Genomic DNA, 24,417 nt, shown 5'->3' on the forward strand with positions numbered 1-24,417 from the left:
ATATATACACATACACGCGCACACATAAAAAGGAAATACAAAAGCAATGCAACATATGTAAATATCAGAAGAAAACTGAACTGATAACGACGACTAATAAGACTAAAAGAAGGTACACTGAAGGAAGACAACTCGACAAACATTAGAACAATATCACACGCATATATGAGCATTTGCAACCACTGTCGAGAGAGGAAAAAAATACCAGATGTTGAACGAGCGACCATTGCAAAATACTGAAAATAATGGAACAAGCAAGACCAGGAAAGTATCAAACAAAAGTCATGTGTAAAAAAAAAGAAAAAGAAAACAGTAACAAGGCTTGTCGACATGGCAATAACCCTAGTATTAACGACACATGCGTTCAATAGAATCGGGGTTTATCAATTGTGATAATGGCAGGCGGTTCCAATCTATTAGAGTGCGCGGGAAACTTCCTAAAATGCAGTGTGTTCAGAGCCCTTGCCCTTTGTTTTTCTGCATTGGGAACAGTTTACCATGAGTTCAATTGGCGTCGAGAAAGGGCACACAAAACATAGTGCACCACTGATTTTTAATATCTTTTGCTGGATGCCGCTCGGCGCTCCGTATACAGGTGAAGGCAGTGGAAATGCAAAATCGTGCAGTGGCTTCTCCTGGAAGCAGGGCATACGGTGCACTATCTAGTATGTGTGATCAAAAAATATTGCGGCGGTAAAAAAAATGATTTGTGGTTTTCCACATTTTAGGAGATATTTCTATATGTCTGGTAAGCGCTTTTATGACAACCTGAACCCCTATTCGATAGTGTTTTCTTACAATAAGTGTTTCCTCATTTACAAGTGTTGCCTGTGCGCGTTACTTAAGCTAGCGACGCTGCGGGCGCTCCAATGGAAAAATTCCCGAAATCTTCTCGAAACACAGCTGTGACCTGCCTGGGTAGTTTACGGCAGAACAGGCAGGTATCTCAGGGGAAGAAATGCCACACACCCGCAGAGACAAAGTGCTGCTGAAAGGTCGTGAAGCGCCAACTTCTGGGACAATGTTGACGTCAGTAGAGGGCGCCCAATGTGCTATTCATCCACTGTAGTAGAGATCGCTGGTGTGGACTTTTCCATACTGGTTTTCCTTTCTGGTCGGAACCTTGGCAACAGCTCACACCTTACTTTTTGTACTTGCAGCATGTACAGAGGAAGTCGCATGACTGTACGTTGATTCTATGGCTTTATATTTCTAGGCGAACCACCTAGACATTCTATCGATTTATAAAAAAATACAGTTGGCATATATTTACTACGGTATATAGAAAGTCTAGTTGCCAGACGTGTGAAACATTTATCTGCCCTCTAACAGAATGGTACACTAGAAGCATACACAGGAAAGCTACACTACAATTTAAATTTACGTGACACTGTATGAGCATAAAGTATGGTTACTGTATGCTGTAGCCATGTGTCAAGTAAAAGTTAATTTTTAATTGTTTATGCTGTATTTCTACTCATTATGAATAAATAAACTTCCCAATCAGTGTTCCAAATTTACACATTGTTCGCTTTTTAATTGCCTATGTAATTTGCTTCTCATACATGCAGTAATTCCACTGCAGTAATTAAAATGAGTTAGAAAAAGAAATGCCGCAATGATCCTCCACATTGCTGAGGGCAGGAGCAATGACCAATAGCACGCGGTTAAAGCTACATAAATATTCAGTTTTCGCACAGCTTAATTGTTCAGCAAGTTATAAAGAGGTAGGCTGTGCACCTTTCCATGAGCAACGCAATTACTCTACTTGAGACCGCACTAAGGATGCTGTTTGGTAGCGTTCGGTAGTTCAGCTTTGGTTTTCTTTAGTCACTGGTAACTTACTTTGCGATAAAATGGTACTTGGAGCACTGGTAATTTGCACGTAAATAATATACGACAAGTGGAGGACTATGGGTCTCTTAGAAACAGAGCATATATATTACGATTATAATATGATGTGATGCCACAACTAAACAGACAGCAACGCATAGAAGTGGACAGAGCTTCCATGCCACCAAGGGCATTGAACAGATAGTACTCCAGAAGTGCCTGCGACATGTTGAAACAAAGCAAAGCCGTGTTTTCTCGTGTGTGTTTGAATACACCTCCGTAAGGTAGCGATTCGAGTATTGCTTACCAGTGGTTTACCTTACCACAGTTTGAAGTGCCAGAAAATATAAAGAGCTAAAACTGCCTTATACTCAACAAGAACAGAACATGAAGTGCATTCCGAGGACAGAAACCACCGTAAAAAATCTAGCATTATATTTATGCAAATTGGTAAGCCGCATGACATGTCTCCCGTGATAACTTTTCATGACGCACCAGTGTGCACGGTTTCATGAGGCAAAGTCAAATATATTTGGTGCAATTATGACACTATGATGGTACGCAATAATGGTAATCTCAAATATGATAAAAGGTTTTGGCCTAATGTTACAACAAATGTTCACATTATTCAATCAGAGGCCTCTAAATTTTAGCATGCAAGGGCACCACTTGGTTATAAAATTGCGATGTAATGTGGTTATACAATTATTACCCATGCATTTCCGACATTGTTCCAAAGAAATAAATTTTTCCCATCTAAGCCTGCCCCATACAAGATTATAACTAAAGCATAATTCCCACACAGTCATCCTAACCGGAACACCTCATTTTAACTTCACAGCATATAAGACCTCCGTTCATGCCAGCCTCCTAGAATGCTGAACCATGCTGCAGGCTTTGCAGAGAAATTATAGTGCCGTCACTTAACTCTAAAGCTATTCAGGACTTCAGCATTGTAGAACACATCTCAAAGTGTCCCATTTTATCTTTTAACAGCTCAATTGACTTGCTTGCACACCTTATCAAGTGCAAATTAAAATTACTTTCCTTGTTTGGCATTTTTGCCTGCTAGACCACAATCGAATTACATCAATATATTAACATATTAACTCCGAGAACCTAATTGGTTTATGTATTAACACATTCGCATAGTGCCACAGCTGCACTCTGTGACATGTGCTGAAATAATGAAGAAAATAATGAAGGGGTGCTTGTCCACCAGCAGTCCAATGCCACTAACAGTGATCACCTACACAGTTAAGTAGATGGTCATGACTCACGTAGCAAAAAGCAGCGAGGAAAAAAATCCGCTCACTTCGAGAGCTACAATATTGTGATAACTTGAGAAAGATGGAGCCATTGCAGGCTGTAGACCTCTTCTCAGCTCCAGCAGGCCAACAACGACTAGAGTTTCAGTAAAAGAGAATGAAGAATTAGTAATTATAAGTTGCCTAGTTCCTGCTAAGTATCAATACAATCAGATTTCCATGCATATCTACACTCTGCCTTAGTAATAGAACTGAAATATTCTTAAAATGAAGTCTATGATGGTTGCATTCGCTTCTCTTGTATGTCCACAATTTTTTGTGTTGAAAATGATCCAACATTTGCAGCTTGGTGACTGACACGAATGCCTTGACTGTCCAAACATCATTCGAAGCAAAACGTCTTGCGGCACCGCAAGCAGTTGCACCAAGAAAACACAGCAAAGCAGCCAGAGTGAACTTCTATTTTGGTCACTAAAATAAAAACGTGCCCGCAAGCAAGAAAGTAACGATTACACGTAATGAGCGACTGCCATTATCTCGAACGTTTAGTTCCGTATTCTAACAGAAGTTCTTGCCGTATCGGATTCAGTATGCTCTTAAGCCGGTACAAGCATCAATACATGTGCGCAACTAAATGCAGTTTTATTCGACGCTTTCAATGCGATTTAGCAAGAGGTTAGAAGTGTTACACGTCAAATTGATATCGCGATCACGCCTATCGTGCTACCATTGAAATCGATCTTAAAAGATAGGTGATCCTTTTCCCCATTCGTGCGTCATTTTTGCCCTAAGAGCCTGCTTACTGGCCTTTGCCCACTATATTTCTGTTCGCGATGCCGGCTTACCACCGATAGCTGTAACACCTAGGTTATGCAAACCAAAAAAAAATTAAAATGGGCTTAGCTCATGAGCAAGTTACGAGCGTGCGTAGGCTGTTGACCATCCGCTGCGAGCAGCAGACTATCGCGTGTCCAAGCGGATACGTGCACCCGAACACAGTACTACTTCTTCAATGCCGCAGCGTGCAGAGTTTTGAAGACGAAGTGAAAGATAGTCAGCGCAAATATCCCAGTGGGATGACGGAACATGACCAGCGCACCAGCGCACAGCCCACAGCGTCAAATTCGGAACTTTGCCAATTCAAACATGCTGAGACTCAAGCAGCGTAAGCATCCATCGCTTGCGCTCTTGGCTCCCGATGCGTCAATCTCTCTTCCTTGGGGCCTTGCTCCACTCTTGAGTACAAATCGAGAAATATTTGGAACGGGGCGGTAGGTTTCGCCAACAAACTGTTGATTTGTATATCTCCGTTTTTTTGTCGTTTCCCTACTTCCACTAATCTTCCCATCGCCTCTTACTAATCTCTATTTAGGACATGTTTACTTTTCCCCTGCTTTCGCTGAACCCAGGCACTTTAAGGAGGCCAGTGGTGCCTAAATCGACCGCTGGGTAGATGTCTTCACATTCTTATAAAACATGCCCCATCGTTTCCCTAGTTTTATAAGAAGAATCACATGCTTCTTCTTATATCTCGCGTTATAGGTGCGTGTTCTTAGGCATCCTGATCTCTCTTCGAAAAGTAATGGGCTTCCCTTTGAGTTATCGCAAATGGTTTCTTTCCCGATTTCGTTTTTCCCTCTTAAGTAGGTACTCATGGCAGGTTTCTTTTACACTGCCGCCAACCATGAGATTATTTCAGCCTCGCTGACTTTCCGCTTCATGTTTTTTGTTGCTTTGTTGCCCGCCCTACAGGCCACATACTTGCTGGCAGGCGTCCTAGTTCTTTTTCTCCACTGTGAATCGATGATTTTTTCCTGTGCAGATACTTCAACACTCTCCCAGCCGATTTACTTTCTTCCATATTCACTCAGTCGCTTTTCATAATCAATTTTACTCTGAGCTTCTCTCACTTCAAAACTAATCCGGCCCATATCATCCTGCACAGCTTCTTTTGCAGTCGTCCCGTGAGCGCCCAATGCGAGGCCACCCACTGACCTTTGGTTCTCGTCGAATCCTGATTCAACCCCTGATTTCAAGCAAAAAACGCATTTTCAAAGGTAAGTCCTGGAACCATTACACCTTTCCACATACCCCGGAGTACCTCGTACATATGGTATCCCCATAGCGCTCTGTGCTTCATTATGGCTGCATTTCTCTTCCCCTTTACTGTTATTGTTTTTTCCTGTATTTCCACATATCTATTGCCTTCGTTTATCCATATACCAAGGTATTTGCATCCTCTTAGCCGAGGTATTTCCTGGCCCTGTATTGCTACTGTCCACTGTTTTCATTCAATAGCATAACAGCTGATTTTCTAACACTCAATTTCAAACCTAAATTCCTGCCTTCCTGTGCAAAGATATTAGGCAGACGTTTCAAATCACTTTGCTTGTTATCCGGTAACACAAGGTCGTCCGCATAAATTAAACCTGAAACTCTTTCTCTGCTACTGTACCCGCCTGTCTGTATGACAGATTAAACCCGATATTGCTTCCTTCTAGCGCCCTCTCCGTCCTCACCATGTACACCACAAATAGAAGTGGGGATAAAGGCCCCCATGCATCAGTCCCTTGTTGATATCAACTTTCTCCTCGCCCCTCATCGTTTCGCATCCAACGCAAACAGTTTTTATATGTAATTTTTTCTCAAGAGCTGTAGACATTTGCCACCTAAGCCTTTCGCTTCCAGAATATCCCACAAAATGTTGCGGTCTACGCTGTCATACGCTCCTCTAATGTCTAAAAAGGCCACATATAACCGTCTCTTATCTACTCTTGATATTTCAATACACCGAGTAAGAACAAAAGTTATCATCCAAACGCCTACCTATTCTGAAGTCCTTCTGAAGTTCTCCCCAAATGCCATTATTCTCTGCCCATGCTTGCATCTTTAATTTGATTGCCTGCATTGCTGTATATTATGCATTCCTGTGTATTACCGATGTAGTGGTCAACGGTCTATACGAATGAATTCTATCTTTCTCCGCCTTACCTTTATAAATAAATTATTTCTGCTTTGTCGCCAACTGTCTGGTATTCGTCTATCTTCAAAAGATTTTTTCCACTGTTTCCTCCAGAGCTTCCTTACTTTTTCGTCTTAGTATATTTATCAGCATTACGGGAACCTCATCTAGCGCTGTGGCGGTGCGCTGAGGAATTTTCTCTTTGGCTTTCTTCCAGTTGAAATTGGTCAAATACAACCTCGTCATTGCCTTGGAAAGATTCGGCTGTTATTTTTCGGCTGTAATTTAATGCCGCTTTCCCTTCCAATTTGTTTCCAATTTCGTCTAGGATATGTTGTTGTATTGTTGTTGACTCCCTGCCTAATAATTTTATGTGGTTCCACACTACTCTAGGTGCGGCCTTATTTTTCTAACGTATTTCTGACAACCAACATTCACTGTCGCCTTTTATCTTTGCTTGCACCACTATTTGAACCATATATTTTCCTCCCGGTATATTTCCCAGTTACTGACTACTTCATCCTGCGGTTACTGCGACTTGTTTGCCTGCCTCCTTGCTTTTTTGTTTTTGTTTTTTTCATCGCACTTGATTTATACGTTTCTAGCACAGTTATTGTTTTCGATCAAGTTATAATTAGAAGTCTCAACTGTGGGCGGTCAGTCATTGTTCAATGAAATGACCATAATACAATGTAAACACTCACATGGAGAATCGTTCGGTCGTTTGATGCGCATTCGAAAATATAGACGAAATAAAAAGTGAGGCTTTGAATTGACGCCTTCGTGACAAATAACTTTCGCCCTCTCGCACTTCCTCGGAAAGCATAGTCTTCATCCCCATGTACTGCCGGCAAGGCAGAATCACTTCTTCGCGTAACCTGTGACACAACGTACAATGAATGTAAGAGGTTTATCTTATGGCCCCATTTCAACGGAGGTCAATGTTAATCAACCTACAACGCTCGTATGTTCAATTTCTGCGCTGATTTGTTTTAGAATTATTGGGTCTGGTGATATTAGAACAGGAATGTGTGATTAGGAAATCGTGTGCCTAAAGACGAGACACATTCTCTTCTCTGCGTTGGTAATAAATCCGCTGTGGTTGCTTAGTGCCACTGGTATGTACTGCTAAGCACGAGGTCGCAGGATCAAATCCCCGTAGCTGCCGCTGAATTTCGATGGTTGCCAAATCCAAAAACGCCCGCGTAGTTAGATTTGGCTGGCGCGTTAAAGAGCCCCAGGTGGTGAAAATTAATCCGCAGTCTCTTAATCATATCGTAGTTATTGTACGCAATACCCCATAATTTATTTCGCGCTTAATTGCACCTTAATTTTTGTAAATGTGTAGGTTGAAGATGCAGACTGCCTAAACCATATGCCTTTCGTGTTTCATAGGCTGACTTTTAAATCTCCGGCTATTGCTATTGCAACTACGTGAAACCGAGCCTTGCTAATTAGGACGGTACTTCAGTTGGTTGGAAAAGTGTGTAGGTACCTCATACCGCTATGTGAATTTGGCCGCATGGGGTCTAAAGGGAGAAATATAACATTATTATAAAATAGGTTGTGTTTTAAAAGTGTGGCATAGATGAAAATGAAACACCATGAGATATGTTATATTGCAGGTGAGGCGTTGTAAAGCTGACGAAACTTGTTCGGATGGTTGTCGTAAAAGCTGACGCGTATGCGAAAAACGGACAGAGCAGCGTTTCCCGCAAATCGCAAAGTAATCCCGTTTATTTTCAATCAGGAAAGGAGCAAGGTCATATTTTCGCATTGTTTTCATAAAGGGGCTTTGGAACTCTTTTCTATGTAATCAAAGAATGATCTCACTATTAAAGTATCTCGTCTGACAAATATTCGACCCCAATAATGGTTCCATTCCTTGGAGCCCAAGCCAAGTTGTGCGCAGTTATCACAGCAATTAGCCGCTTTCGCTCTCATTTCTATGGCACTAACGTGATCCAAGTAGAGTGTACTAGAACATGGTTGAGTGAGGCGAACAGCGGGGACGGCGGATGTCTTGCGACGAGGGGCGCGACTACGCGAAATACTGTGGCTGCGCTACACCGAGGTGCATGGAGCTGCGTCAAGGTCGCAACGTGAAAAAACTGCTGGCGATACTTCTCGGAAGGGCCATTAGTACTGCATCGAACACTGGTTTTGCGTTCAAACCACTCAAATGGTGTTTATAAATCTATACTGCATGTATTTATGCCTTAAGAATAGATGTTATTTTTTTTTTCATTTCACTTCACTTTTCCTAATGGCGCTCTGTCATTGCGCATTGGCTGCAGCGCCGGCTTTCATTCTGCTATGTATTTGTACGGTTTGCTTTAGAAAAGAAATATTCTTTTTGGTCTTCAAGGAGCATGCATCTCTCGTGTGTATTTTTGCGTGTTCAGTTTTCCATCAGTAGGTCGTGTGAAACGACGACCAAAACCACATGAAAAGTTACAGCTTGCCGCTTCAAACAAATAAAACCTATTTGCCCCCTCCGGCGCCCTACACACAGGTTTACGAGAAGTATTCTTTAGAAAAAGTAAAAATTAACTGCAGTGCGGCATTCTATTCATGTTTCCGTCTTCCTCGCGCAACAGAATGCAGAGCAATTGGTACGAGTTATTTCGCTGTAATCGAACCTATAGGGCCCCTAAAACCATTTAAGGTAGACAATATACCGGGTGTTTCACGTAACTTGTGCCGATGATTTAAAGAAAGTGGTTAACCGCAGCTCCATGAAACGAGCGGTATGTGGTTTGCTGTCATGTGCCGTTCCTTAGCACATTTTTTTTTTTTTATATTCGGTCAAATTAGGTGAACAATTGAAACGAATTATACAAAATTTTTAATATTCACTTTACGGCCAAGTGCGTTTCATTGTATTGTAGAGGGGGTTCAGAGACGACCGATGTAATTTTTGTGGCGACGTAGATGTCGCCTGGCGAATTTTTTCGTTGTGTCAAGAAACCCAACGAAATATGAAATAAAGCAACGTGACTACGCTCGTGCGCTCTCGTATTGGAGCACTCTCAGCAGCGCGGTTGGCTGGCTGGTCCATCGGCCGTGGCTGGTGGTGTGATCGCGTGCTGCGGACCTCCTTCTGCTGGACACCTGATCTCGTGAGCTCGACTGGGCTTGATGACCCAGGGTAGCGGGTCACCTTGTCCCCTCGTATGTCTCGGACCGCGTCCCTGTGACCCGTGTTCTGCGGGCTGGACTGGGGCACTGAAGTGATTTGAGCCGTGCGCTCCTGGTCACTGGCTTGTCGTCGAGTGTGCGGTTGCTGGGTGTGATTGCTGCTCTGCTGTTGCACTTACGAATAATACTTAAACTTACAGGTCCTACCACAGATGGGGTGGCCACCCTTACACACTATGCACCGAGGTATGCATGTCGGCTTGGTGCCCCACTCCAGTGTGGTGTGCGTCTCGTCACCACATCTCTTGCATTTTGCCTTTGTTTCTTGGGGACACACGTCCGCTCGGTGGCCTAATTCCGAACAGTTGAAACAGGCTTCGATGCGGTCCCGGAAAGGGCAAACGATTTACGTGGCTCCCCAATACCTTACTTAGTCCGCGCGGTCGGCCCCGGCAAATATCGCCACAATATGTTTTGATTTCCCCGGCCGCCTGTCCCCGACGATCTGCGTCACCTTATTTCTCCCCCATAGTTTAGTAAAAGATGGCTGCATCATCTTTGTTGGAGCACGCGATGTACAGTAAACCTTTCAGAGTTCTCACGCATCGGAGCGTAGGCAAAATCTTCTACTTCTGCCTGTCCGATTTCGAGGGCATGCATCAAAATTCGTCGGCCCTATGCGGAGACGGGGTGCTAATCAGCGCCGTATTGTAGGAGCTGATCTTCGGTGACAACTTCGGTGGGATTCACCTGCGCCGTTGCGCAGACTGCTTTAAAGAGTGCTGTCGCACGGTAGCTTAGTAGACTGGCTGCTCTTTGCGGTCTGAAGATGATTGTATAATCTTCGGGCTGAAGTCTCGGCCACGGCTTACGTTTAGGTAGCTGTGGCGGCCTGGCGCGTTACCGAGCTCTCCCACTCTCACAATGCACCTAGTCGGTGGCGGTATTCTCAGTCTGTATCGTGCATGCCGCTATCAATTCCGGCCGATCGGCGTGCGCACCAGCGCTGCGCCACGAACTTCGTCCAGCTCCCACTGTGATACTCGTCTTCGGTAAGCGTCTGGCCCTCTACGACCACTTCCATTACTGAAGGCTGCGTGGTTCAACGGACGGCGCGATGTACTTCTGCCGCGCAGGTGCTAGGGTTTGTGACGGAGCGGGCTGCCGACACCGACCACGTTGGCGGGTCGGCGCGGCGACGTTTTTTTTTTTCGAGCCACAGAGGCGAGAAAAAAGACAGACTTCCCCTTTAGTTGAGGTGTCGTTGCCGAGACGGCCGGTGGTGACACCGTCTGGTAGCCGCGCTGTCTACGTGGCGGTTTTCACCTCTGAGAACACTCGCAGCAGATGCAGACAACGCGCCACTGTTATGTCTAGACCAGCAATGCAAAGATGAAATGGGTTTTCTTGGGGTTTGAGATCGCCGACATATATAATTTTCGTTCATATAACTCAAATAACCAATAATTGTACTCCTGAGAATGCTCTCGCCGATCACAAAAGCAGCCAATGAGTGTTGTGGTATTGGTTGCTTCCGGTGACGCGTCATGAAGACATTGCGAAGGAGAGACGGAGTGATCTTTTATTGCTTTTTACAGATTATAAATTACCTACAGCATACACTTTGGCTCACATGTCTCAAACAGCTACTGCATACATCTTTGGCTCACATGTTCAAAGAAAATGTGTAAAAAGTTTCGCGACCTTTCACTTTGCCAATAAGCGTATCAGGGCCCATTTATGCGATCCTATATATATTCAATATGTGAGCTGGGAGAGCTACAATTTGCCGTAACTCTTGTTTCAAAGGGTAATGTGATGCGGTTGTCGAGAATCGGCAAAGTTACATCTCAAGGCCATGCGGGTTTTGCTTCGAAGGTAACAAGAATGAATGAAATTTGGATGATTTTGTCTTTGCTGAAGGTTTGTTTGGGAATTATACTACAGGGATGGTCGATCGCAAGCGTAAAAATTTCAATAGCTGTAGAATGTAAATAACATGAGTTGCTACATTTGCTGTCAAGGTAGGTAAAGCTTTCGTCATGGAGGATATAAAGTGTTTCCTGAGGCAAATACGCTCCCTTTTATTTACAACATATGTGTGCGAACTGTAGATAAATGTCTGGAATAGGGAACGATGCTGGACGCCTGACTCTTCAATTGGGTGTACGAAGCCACTTATGCCGTGCTCAGAGGCAGTACCAGCACTGCCAGTATCTAGGTAGCAGAAAACATTACACGAAATAAATGGAACGATGTGCCAACATGACCAAATCAAAATAAAATAAGAGCAAAAAGTTAATCAGTCACTATTCTCAAAATCGTCGATTCGTTTCAACTCGGGGAACAACATGAGGTAAGGATAAATTCACAAAGCTAATATTGCAACTGTTCACAAACCATAAATAGGCAGGTTCTTATTTACCTTGCCAAAAACAAAATCAATTGGTAGACGTACCTGAACAAATTATCTGTTTTCCTGCATGAGAAGGAACTTATGTACATCGACTGCAGATAAAGCTAGATGCATTTATTGCATTTCTTGTTTTACGTTTTTATGCATACAACTCACTGTGCATGTGCATGTCTTCGGGGCCAGCGTGTATGCTTTTGAGGCTTCTAGGCCTAAGGTTTCTTGCGTGAAATGAAAGAAGAAGGTAGCCTTTCCGGAATATAACAGGTACACGGTGGTCCTTTATGAAGCGAACCACGCAAGCGCCTGTTCTATGTTGTGCGGAAGCTGCTCTGAGGCCCAGCAAATATCAGCAAGTAAAAGTATCACACTAAATATTGTAACACCCTTAAGGGTGTAAATCAGTTTGTCGCCAGACGAACACCCTAAGGGTGCTGTTGTCTACACCCTACAGTTGGGGTGCAACTATAGCACCCTAGAGGAAGGGTGTCCAGCAAAATAAATTTAGGGTGTAAGGGTGCAAGTCCATATTAACACCCATCTATGTGGGTGTTGGAAGGGTCTACACCCTTTTATTTCTAGTGTGTATGGAAGGCAGGTTTGGCAGTACACACCTTCAATTACTACTATGTACAGCGATCCACACGTAACTCTCGCGTGTGCCAGAAAGTTCAAGTTCGGCTACCAAACGCACCGTCGAACAGCCGGCCTTGAAGCTTCGATGGGCATACACAGCACCTATACGTGTGGATCACATTACATATTAGTAATTCACGGTGTATACTGCAAAACCTGTCTTCGCTGCACAAATACAACCTAGCAAATGAGACTTTTGAGCATGTATATCAACACCAACGGTTATCACGATTTCCAGATCCACATAACATGCAACACAGACTGGCACGATATATGCTGCATTTTCAAGAAAAATTTAAATATATTTATTGCATGCTGCAATACAGAGTACAAGATATACATAAATCAGATGAAATATAAACATGCACAATCACCAAACACATCGGTAAGTACAAGAACATGTACATTTCCCACAAAGGTATCTAAAATATATGTATTGATCAAATCTGTTATTAGAGAAGAAACTATGTATAGCGGCACTGAAAGAGCCTGAGTTGACCGCAGTGTCTTGGGCCACATAAAGGAATAATTTTTAGTATTAGGATCAATGAACGAAAATTCAAGTTTTGATGCCTTGAAAAAAAAAGGATATTGCAAAGGTGAATTAGGGAAGTAATTGAAATGCAGAGCAAACGCACAAGATACCTGTTATTTTGTACACTAATGTAATCACAAAGCATTATGAAAAGTTTGGAAAGTCGATGTAAGCATAACTGGCCAACATATTTCAGACAGAAACAATACTTTCCTAACATAGACGTGCTTTAAGTGAGGTTTAAGCCAGGAGCATTATTGGTAATTTTCTCTTTCCAACAAGATTACTTGAGCACGAAAAATATGTTGAGTTTTTTAGTGCCTACATAGTTTGTCCTCTTTTCTGAAACGAGAATTCTCTGGGCTAAAGGTGCTGTGTAGCAGATTTTCTAACTACAATTCCAGTTTGTATTAATTTTTGTCTTGAAACCCGAAGACACTGGTACATATACAATATGTAGTTTGAAAATAGCTTCTTTTCTTACTGTAAATCAAGAGTGAATATTCCACATTTACTATTGTGTGGGTGCAAAGTGCAGTAGCAGGCCTGATAAAAGCAAACCACTGTTGATTAAACGATTTTGCTGAGCACGAAAGGTGGACAGTGTTTTAAAATACATAGTAAATTTCCAAATTACTTGCACTTAGATGCAGTAATACAAGATTAGGTCTTGCTGTAGCATGTGAGTAGGGAAATTAGCAAATATGGTTTAATAAATTAGCCATACTCTGGTTACTAAAAGAACACAGGCACAGGCCGTCATGTAAATGTTCAAGTTAAATATTACTCTGTTAACATTTGCCAGCAAATGGTTGTATCCGGTTCTCCCTTAAATCCCTTCGGCGACCCCTCGTCGGCAGGAACCAGTTCGGGCGAGTTCTCGTTGGCAGGAACCAGGCGGGGCAGGGTGATGACCTCGCCCGCGTCGAATTCTTGATTCGTCACGAAGATGGCTGGGCGCCGCGGAGAGGTCTGGGCGCTTTTTGAAGTCGCCTCCCGTGCCGAATTATTGATTCGTCGCGGAGAAAAAGGAGCTCCAGTCACCTCATGGTAGCCACGTGTTGCTCGTAGTATGGCGCAACACCTTTCGACCACGCATGTCCGTCGAGCCGCGCTCGTGCCGGGTGTTCCGGCCCAAACGGTACGATTGCACTGAAGCGGCGAGAAGATCTGACACTGATCTACTGACAGTGAAAATCTGACAGTTCTGACTAAGGCCAAAGTATTCTACACCACCGGTAGGGCGATCGGTAGACGAGCATAAGCTAGGAAAAGCAAGCAATCGAAACTAAGAAATAACCCAGTCACAGCCAATCCAAACAATGCTTAGGCATTATCACAAATTCTCAGAATTTATGTAGGTTTTCGTTCTGAGCAATTGACGTGTTGTCTACTCTTTGGTATGTTACATTACGGCTAGTATACAAGCAGCTTCTTGCAATAAAAGCTTCATTCAGAATAATCGCACGCCCTGAACATTTTAAAGCAACACCTTAACCGCACACTGAATGGCTCATGTGCCAATTTTATTGGTAACCAATCTAGATTAACAAACGGCGGTGGGCATGTAAAACTTGCAACGTCGTGCACAGTAATGAAAGCCCTATGGCTTCTTACACCGTTATCTTGCATGGTCTGAGCTGATGAGATTCTTAAAATAATCTTTGCCTTAAGTCTGACTTACTTACAATTAAGGCTTAGTGGAACTTCAACGGTGTGGGACGCATTCAGCACGAGTACTTATATTCCAGAAGTTCGCATAAAGATAATTGAAATAATAAAATACCATAAATTAGAAAACATTACCAAGCGACCATTTTATGTTGACCCCCCCTCCCCCCAATAATGGATGACATAAAATGAGGTGCGTATAGCAATGAAAGCGACTTAAATCGTCAGAGAAAATGTTTATGGACGGCCTATTTATGGCACCACTAAACGTAGACGTTTTTATGATTTCGTTCTCAAAAGTAACGAAAAGAATGTCAACACTTGTTTGTTCAGGATGCTGAAATACTCTAAAGACCATAGCATGAGCTCATACTGGCAGTAAAAGCGGCATCTGGAGGGCAATCACTCGAGCCAAGCGTTTTGAAGTGACTATTCATTGCAGCCCGCAATAGATTGCTGTAGACATTGTGCAAACGTTGCCCAACATAAAGACCTTGTCAGAAAGTAGTTGTTGCACAGGATGCTTCAATTCTCTAAAAAAAGCTAATAATTCCAGCGGAAGTAAACAGCTAACCCTAAGTGTGGGGGAAGTGCGGGGTGAAAGTTTACTATGTGCCTCGTCATCCAGATAGTCTTGCCACATGTACCTTATGCCGGATATTTGTGGCATCAAACACTATATTTCATTAACACCACAGGTGCGGGCGACGCGACCCTACAAGGCATGCGATGTTTGAGGTCATCAGCTTTGTAATAGCACTTTGTTTTTTTATTGTCTAATAACAACGTAGTGGTGTAACAACGCTGCTTTTTCGGTTACTTCGATTTCTTTGAAGGCGGTACAACGTATCTATGTGGCGGTGTTTTCCGGCCCTAGTCTCAAATGATTGAATGCACCTAATTTTCTTCGCGCCAGAGCACACGGGGTAAGATGATACCCAAAATAGGAAATATGAGGCTACTTTCTCTGAAAAACGTTCACAATCTGTTCTTTCAGGGGCTTCCGGGTCATGGTAGCTTTGTCAGTAACAAGTCCGTTGACAAGGCTGCCCTGTTAGCCCTCGAACGCAAGGAATTCCACGTGTAAGTACGGACGCTTCAAACGAACTGCGTTTGCTTTCTCGCTCAAGGACAGAAGGTTTCATCAGTTCTCCAGTCGTCTCTAAGCGCTGCATGCGTATACTGGACCTTTCGTTACAGCTGAAAGTGCGCATAAAACTATCTCGCCATGAATTTTCCTTGCACTAACCCTATGTCGGGGAACGGCATGCCTTAACGAGCGCTTTTTCTATTGGGAGCGCTGCTGTTCTGTGCTTGCCCTCAATACGACACCGACCGCACATTTCTACAGAAAGCAACAAACAAGCTATCCTTGATAACCTTTTCTGAGACGGAAATTGATCTGTCAGGACCACATTTATTAGTAGCACTGAACGTTAGGCGACTGCTGCGGCAGTTCTTGAAACGTAGCAGCCTCAGCGGCCTTTCATAGGGCTTTGTGTCCTGTTTCGTGATTACAGGGCTCATTTACTCCCCATTTTCCTCCATTTCTTCCCTTTCTTTTATGCTAGGTTAACACAGCAAAGCGGGCAGTCATTTGGTGGGCCTTCTTGGCTTTAGTGGGGTTTTTTTTATTACACTTATTTTCTCTCGGTCTTGTTTCCTATGAACTTGTAGTTAGAAGTCTCAACTGTCTGAGGTCACCCATTTTTCAATGGACGGACGACAATACAATGTAAACATGCACTTGGAGAATCATTCGGTGGTTTGCTGCACATTCGACGAATTTAGGCGAAATAAAAAGTGAGGCTTTGAATTGACGCCTTCTTGATAAATAACTTTAACCCTCTCGCATTTCGTCGGAAACCTGAGTATTCATCCCCATGAATTGCCGGGAAGACCAAATCACTTTGTTGTAGAACCTGTGACAAAACGTACAATGGATGTACGAGGTTTATGTTACGGGCCTTTTACAACGAACTTGAATGTGGAACAACCTACAAAGCTCGTATCTTCTTTCTCTGTGCTGATTTGTTTTTAGAAATATTAGGACTGGTGATGGTAGATCAGGAATATATGATTAGCAAATCGTGTGCCTATAGAGGAGGCACATTCTCTTCCTTGTTTTGGTAATAAATCCGCTGCGATCAATTAGTGCCGCTGGTGTAAGCTGCTAGCACGAGGTCACAGGATTAAATTTCGGTAGCGGCAGCTGCATTTCAATGGGGGCGAAATCCAAGAATACCCGCGTACTGACATTTAATTGTCCGGTAAAGAACCCCAAGTGGGGAAAATAAATCCGGAGTCCACCACTACCGTGTGCCTCATAAGTATATCGTCGCTTTTATACGCACAACTCCACAATTTATTTTGCGTTCTTAATACACCCTAATTGGTGTAAATGTGCATATTGATGATGCAGACTACCTAAACCATGTGCCTCTCGAGTTTGACACGCTGTCTTTTAAATCTCGGGCTATTGCTATTGCAACTAGGTGGTACCAAGCCTTGCTAATTAGAACAATACTTCAATTTCTTGGAAAAGTATGTAGGTCAGTGGCGATCCAAAGAAACGCGGTTGTACGTCGTTCTGGTACACTAGTGCAACGTTCTAGGTTCTTTCCAGAAGGCCTTCGCAAGGCGCTTTCACAAGGGGCACCGCTGGCCATTGGTGAGCTACTCCTTATTCAAATTCCCTTTTTTTTTTCTTGACTGAGATATTGAATTTAATTTAGGTATTTGGTTTAAAATAAATAAATAATAGGGAGGTCAACGTATGCTACAGCGCATTAAGAAAATGACGTTTGTTATATATTTCATGGTGGGGACCTCACATCCCAATGTGAGCTGGGCCACATGGTGTCTAACGAGTCCAAATTTAAAATTATTAGAAAATAGGTTTTAAAGGAAATGTACCGCATGGCTGAAAATTTAACTCCACACGATATCTCATATTGCATGCGATGCATTGCAAAGCTGAGGAAACTTGTTGGGATGGTTGTCGTATAAGCTAACGCGTATGCGAAAGACGGATGGAGCAGCGTTTCCTGCAACGCACAAAGGAATCCCGTTTATTTTCAATCAGGAAAGAAGCAACGTCATGTTTTTTCACTGCTTGCATAAAGGGGCCTTGGAACTCTTTTCTATCAAAGATTGATCTCAAAGAATCAAAGATTGAGCTCACTAATAACGTATGTCGAGCCCTAGCCAAGTTACACGTAGTTAGAACAATTAGCAGCTTCGTTTTCATTTGTATGGCACTGGCGTGTTCGAAGTAGAATGTACTACAACATGGTTGTGTGAGACGAACAGCTGGGATAGCGCATGTTTTGCGGCGAGGCGCGCAATGATGAAAAATAATGTGGTGGCGCTGCATCGAACTGCATTGAGCCGCGTGAAGGTCGCGCCCTTGAAAACTGCTGGCGATACCTCCAGTCTTTCGTACCACTTTGCGCACTGGTATATGTGTTAAGACCGCTCAAACGGTGTTTATGATTGGATACTGCATCCATTCATGCCTTCGGAATAGATGCCTTTTTTGTTCTCTTCTTTATTTCATTTTTCATTGCATCTTTTCTTATTGCCACTCGGTGATTGCACATTGGCGGTAGTGCCGGCTTTCATTCTGCTATGTATTTGTGCGGTTTCCTTTGGAAAACAAATATTTTTCTTGTTCTTCAAGCAGCATGTATCTCTTGTGTGTATTTTTGCGCGTACAGTTTTCCATCAGTACGTATTGCGGTAGGCAAACGGAAGCCTTATGTAAAATTCCAGCTTGCCGCTTCAAACAAATAAAACATATCTGCCCCATACGGCGCCCTATACTGAGATTTACGGGAACTATTCTTTAAAAAAAGAAAAAAAAAAGACTGCAGTGAGACATCCCATTAATGTTTCCATCTTAATGTAGTAGTAATTGGTACGGGTTCTTTTATTGTGGTCGCACTTAGGATGCCGAAAACCATGTTAGGTAGACAGTATACCGGGTGTTGAAAAAGTTGAAAAAAAAATCGCTGTTCCTACAGAAAGCCGAAGCACCCATTGCGACAACAAATTAGTGAGATCTGACCGAAGTAAGGATAGCAGTTTTATCGGCCGTGTGAACTTGTAAACATTCGCTTACTAACAAAATTAACAATGATAGAATTTGTAAGCGTGACTCAACCAGGACGTAGATAGAAGCACACACATCGCAACAGCGCTGTCTTTGTGCGACTACTTCTTTCTTCGTCATTGTCAAGTCGTGCTTTCACATTCTATTATAGTTTCGAACTAACTAGCCAGTCAACGTGTTTTAGCTAAATTAACCTGCAGGCTGTCACGCACACACACATTGCTGGATAACATCGGAAACTGCCTTCTATAACGCTGGATTTAGGAATCGTGCTGTGCTTTCCACGGAACGTCGAAAGCACAGCGCATACGGAGCTACCGGCACTACGCGCACTCTGCCAACTTCGCAGGTCGCTTTGAAGATGAGGCCCGCGCGGGCGCGCTTCAGCCACGTCGCAGACCGACTTCAAGACACAGGAGCGCCGCCAAAGGCGTGTACTACAGCGTCAGCGATTCGGGTGGTCAATGCCGTAGTAGACGCTGCGGCTTTCTCCACTCTCTACGGAGCGGCGGGCGAGGAAGACATCGAGGCACCTTTCAGCCGCCGGAGAACAATGCTCCTCTTCCCTCGCCTCATCAAGCGGCCTCACGCGCCACAGGAGAGGGCCCACATCTGGGCCGCGTTCCTCGCTCACGCAGGCGAGATTCAACCAGCTTAGCCTGCTCAATCTACAGGCTTTCACTCATACGAAACCTGACGGCGACGACAATGCCGACAGCGACGGCAGAAATGTGCCTGATGTGTTCATATAGTTGCTATCGCAATACTCACTATTATAACAGCGTGCGCGCGCAATCGGCCTCAGTGACCGCAATGCAATTACGCTGAATATGCTGCGAAGCGCGTCTCCGCCCCAATCCAGCTTGTTCGTAGCGTACTGCTACGCAGCGCCCAGCGCCCTCCAGTTCGCTCGCCGTGCCGTGCCCCTCGGCGGGAGAGCGCACTTCGGCCCACTCGACCATAGTCTAGTACACTCTAGCTCGAAGCTACAGAGGGGAGAGGGAAAGAGAGAGCAACGAAGAAATGCCCCGCTGGCCCCTCCTAGAGTTTCGACGGAGGAGGAAACAACTTTAATAAATAGTAGGGGAAGGGGAAGTGGGAGCCGGGTCATGGGGGGAGTCTAGGTCCGGGCCCAGGGCCGCAGCTGTCGGCGTGTATTCCGCCAGCCTGGAAGGTTATTCTTGGTCGACACTTCTCGGCGTTTCTTCCCATTCCTCAGGTGATGGGGCTAGCCGCAGGATCTCTTTTGTGGGTGAGTGGCGGTCGTATCCCCATAGAATGCAATCCTGTCCAGCCTGAGCTAAGCCGCAAGACATAGATGTCGAGACACTGTCATCCTTCAGGATGGCCGCTAATCCGCTGGGGCTGAGCAAACTGCGCGTTTGTGCTCTGCGTAGGGCCGTGGCCTGTTGTCTGCTTAGGCCACCGCAGGGAGGCGGTTAGATCTGCCGTTCCTCCCTTTGCTGACGGAGGCGATCACCGAAGTTTAGCGTCAGTGTTTGAAGGTTTTCCGGAGGAGGCTGCCCCTCGGCCCGGTTAGTAGTTGGGCGGGTTGTGAGGTGGCCAGCTTCGTTACCGGTGTTTCTCTTGTGGCTAGGAACCCAGAGAAACCTGATGGTTATCTGCGGCCTCTAGTTTCTCTGCCGCGGTTTGGCTTACTTGGCCCGATCTGAAGCTTTTGATCGCTGACATTGAGTCCGATACTATGAAGAGGGTCCCCGCGACAGCGGTTGCACTAGCAATGGGCGTCCGTAGCAACGGCGTCCGGGCTTCTGCTTCTAGGACGCATCTCCCTGCGATTTCTTCGGCTCCTAGGAGCAGGCATTCGCACTGCCGAATCATGCTTGTCTATCAAGCCTATTCACAGTCATGTCTAGCCAACGACCTAGGCAAAGCCGTCATACCTGACTTAACGATCATTCTATACCTAAGTAAAATAAATACAGCTAAATCAAAGGTTAACGAAATGAAACCAAGACTTAACCAGGCTAAACCAAGCTTTCTATTTGCAATCCAGGGTTAGCTGAGCTAAGCCGCAGCCAGTTGATTTTCCTCTGTTAAAGCGTAGCTGTTTATGGCTAGGGTTACGTGCATTTTTGTTCTGTGCGTCCAAAAAGCGTTGGGCAATTCCGGGGATAGTGCAATACGGGGCCAAATCGTGGCGGAGGTGAAGGAGGCTTCATGTACTACGCCAATTTCCAAAAATAAGTTTAATATCTTGTGTCGAAATAGAACCCGTGTCAGATAATGAGGTAATGAGAACAGATACCACACTTTAAAGCGCGTCGGCCACGTCAACGTTCGCACCGCGCTTTCTTTGTCATCGTTTCAAGCGCTTGCGCATATGCTTTCTTTTCTTTTTGCTCTCCCGTTGTGGCCGCACCCTCGAAACCTCACCAGGCCCCGCACACTCTCAAGTTCCTGCGATCGCCACAGATGGCGAAAAATCAACCGCGGCGCGTTCCAGCATGAAGTGCTCAAGTGGAGCTACTGTAATTTGGTCGCATATTTGAATTTCTATTTCTTCTGCTAGGGGTGTTCAACGCGGCTAAATATTTTATGTATAGATGTAGTACATATAGCAACCGTCAAAAATAACTAACGTCTAATTATTTTGCAAATAAGCAGACAATTGTTTTTATTGGACTTACGTTACTAAAATCTGTGCTTTATTACTTGAATAAAGGTTTTGAGACCACAATGACGTGTGATAAGCAGCAACCCACTTGTATAGATTGCAGCCCGTGCCGTTCATCCTTTCAAATTGTACGGTGGTTATATTTGCGAACGAGATGGTCGTTTCCTTTGTACAGCATCACGCAGGTTCCTTATAATTAGACCACATTAATCTATCCGCCAGTGTATGCGTCCAACATGCGATAGCCTCTACCAGGCGAACGTGTTTAAAGATGGGGAATTTTATCAGCTGCGGCGTTTCCCTGGCAAAATGGCTACATGCGCGGCTTCCTTTGTCAGTGATCTGCCGTGTCTGGCCGCGTAATGACGTGTTGCTTGAAAAAAAATGGGCTAGCTAGCGTGAAATCTCGGCGCTGGAACCAAGCACAGTCTGTAAACTATCCAAGAAATCGGATTAACCTTGCAGCCTCTGGGTGTGTGCATCGGTGAGTATAAATAACACTGCATCGCATTTTCAACTATGAATTTCTTCGGTTGCGAGACGCATAAAATAGATTCCTGTAGTCATTTTTTTTTTTCAAAAATTTATAACAAAGTTATTGCTCTTTAAAGGCAATTCAAACAAGGCTCTTGTTATTTTGTCACGTTCCTAAAATTCCTAACACGGAGTACTGTATAGAAAACAAATTGTTTTGGCTTTGTCTGCGTGAATTATACACTGAGATAAATTCACTGAACGTTAGTGGAAATGTAGTTCCGGTGACACAGTTGGATTGAGGCTCTTTCTTCTTTTGCCTCCAGCCTCCAAGACGCTGCTCAAATTTGATCACCCCTTAGGCTCTATTGTCTCTGGACGTACAAGTCAACAGTTAATGTGTCACCATAGAGCCAGCATCCTCCCAAAGTATGTTTCTGAACACTTCAACTAGAACCGCGGTTTGTTCATCTATTTGACTACCTTTTGTATCACCCTTTTCTGTTTGCATGCTTGTCATGGTCGCATCATTCCTCCTTTCAGGAAGACGGACAAAATCGATTATTGCTCTGCAACGTAGCCGCCCCAAGCCATAAGAAGCTCAGTAGTCACAGTAATGACAACAGGTCCTCATGAAATGTTTGCAAGTTTACGAGATAGAGGGCTGTGAGCCCTATCAGGAAAGCAACAGTCTACAGTTGCTTAGTTGCTTTTAAGGGTCTTTTATGACATTCCGAGAAGTAAAATGTTGACTCCAAATTTGTTTCTTTTCTCGTCATTATAGCCATGGAGACTAGACAAAAAACAGTGTAGCAAGCTCCTACTTACTTACGCACAAATCCTGTCACCTTCTATTTGCAAAACTGATTGACAGGCATCACCGCCAAGTATCGTATGCTCCCTCACAGCGTCAATTTGTTAGATGAAATTGAACAGAACTTTAAACCCTTCAAAAGCGCCCAGTGCAATTTTGTGGTAATGATGCTTCATGCTGACTGAAACTCTAGCAGTCAGCGTTCACATTATTAACCAATGTTTTACTTAAAGGGCGCTTAGGGGGATATGCCATTAAAGAGCGGAGTGATTATAAAGCAGTGGAGTAAAACAAACACACAAGAGCGGTGAGTTCTGGTAAGGCAATGATTCGCCTGTTTATTCAATGTGCGCTAATGTTGTGCAAAATAAGTTTGTCATCGGTCATCGCTACGATACTTGATAGAAGGTGGCTCTATTCCTGAGATGTACGGGAGATGAAAGATTGAAAGAAAGACTGCGTGTAACAAGAATCAATTTCTGCTTTATTGCGATGATGGATGCAATTTTAATGTACCTGAAGCCGCGGTATGAAGTCGTCGTGAAGTGTGGTACGGCGGGAAATTTTATGAACTAGCTAAACACGAGCGACTGCGGTGGTTAGCTAGGGGAATAAGTGCTGGTTAGTTTCATTAAGATTACACTAGCGGTGCGGTTATAATTAGAAAGAATGAGGCGAGCAGAGTTATATTGTACTAGTTCTAGTGAAGTAAGAAGAATAATGAGACTAGGTTCTCAGATTGCAGATGCATATTCAAGTTTCGAGAGTATTAGACTCTTGTAAAGGTGTAGTTTTAAAGTAGATAATGCTTTGGAAAAGTTGCACTGTAAGTCCCCGAGCAGGTGAATAGCATTGTTAATGACGTACTCTATACGCGTAGAGCGCGTCGATGGACGCGCCACTGGTGGCGGCCTTGCGCAGAACACACGGGAGAGGAGCCAATCGCGCGCCGCAGTTTCTTGTGTCGTTGATAGTGCTTCTCCGTCTTAATCACGTTTTCAGAGCAAAATAGGCAACGCCCTTCGCATGTATGGGGTGGCCAAAGATTCAAGGAATGTCGAAGAAGAATTGTTGCAGGGTGGGGGGCTCAAATACCGGCGAAAACGTGCCGGCGATACGGTTCTAATCATTCCCCGCAAAGCCTCATCAGCGGGAGCAACGGTAGCAAAAACGGATCGTGGCTTCGGCGGGAAATTTGTTGTGCTCATCCTTTGCTTTGTCTCGCCGGTGTTTTTGTCCACTCGATCATAGTTAGACGCGTAAGCGACGAAGTTCGTCTGCAGTGCAGCATGTGGTTTAAAGGCATTTCGCTAAAGTTCGGAATGCCGTTTGCCGCTTATAGTGTTTTCCGCTTCTTTGCCGCGTTGCGCTAGCTAGGCAGCACGACTTCACGAGCGCATTGTGCAAAAAAAGGTGAGGCGTCCGGAGAGGACATAAGAGAAGATAAGTGGACAACACTTTCTAGCATAATGAATCCTTACCAACTAGCTCAGCTTTCTGTCGTTCTGAGCGCACTGTGTTGTATGTTAAAGCTGCTGAAATTTCGAAGAACAGAAATTGTCGGTTTTATGTGGCCCGGTAAATCCTCGCACCAGCTGCCACACACTTCGTGTTTTTACATCTATTTTATGCGTGGTTTCGCACATGTTTAACACTTCGTAGTTCCTCAATGCATAACTCTTGTTGATTCTTTGGAGCTGCGAGGTTTTCACCCTGCCTCGTTCGTAAAGAATATAAATAAGACACAGCGTGTCTTATCGGAATGATAACAAGGAAGTGCTTCTTTAACAGCTTTATTCTTTTCGCTCGAGGGCATCTTAGATATTGTGTATTTCTTTAGATATGTTTAGAAAACAGGTAGTTCAGGGCGAGAATTGCTAATAGGTACTGCATATGGTATGTTTGTTCAATTTTTCGC

The 24,417-nt window shown here is 44.1% G+C and overlaps 1 non-coding gene across 1 annotated transcript; it reads right to left on the bottom strand.

Moving 5' to 3' along the window:
• Nucleotides 1–20,687: 20,687 nt before the first annotated feature.
• LOC126524806 (U2 spliceosomal RNA) lies at nucleotides 20,688–20,875 on the bottom strand. Its single transcript, XR_007598074.1, has one exon. It is a non-coding gene; the product is annotated as a U2 spliceosomal RNA (small nuclear RNA).
• Between the last annotated feature and the right edge of the window lie 3,542 nt (nucleotides 20,876–24,417).

Source organism: Dermacentor andersoni, chromosome 3 (assembly GCF_023375885.2).
Source record: "Dermacentor andersoni chromosome 3, qqDerAnde1_hic_scaffold, whole genome shotgun sequence".
NCBI classification, from domain to species: Eukaryota; Metazoa; Arthropoda; class Arachnida; order Ixodida; family Ixodidae; genus Dermacentor; species Dermacentor andersoni.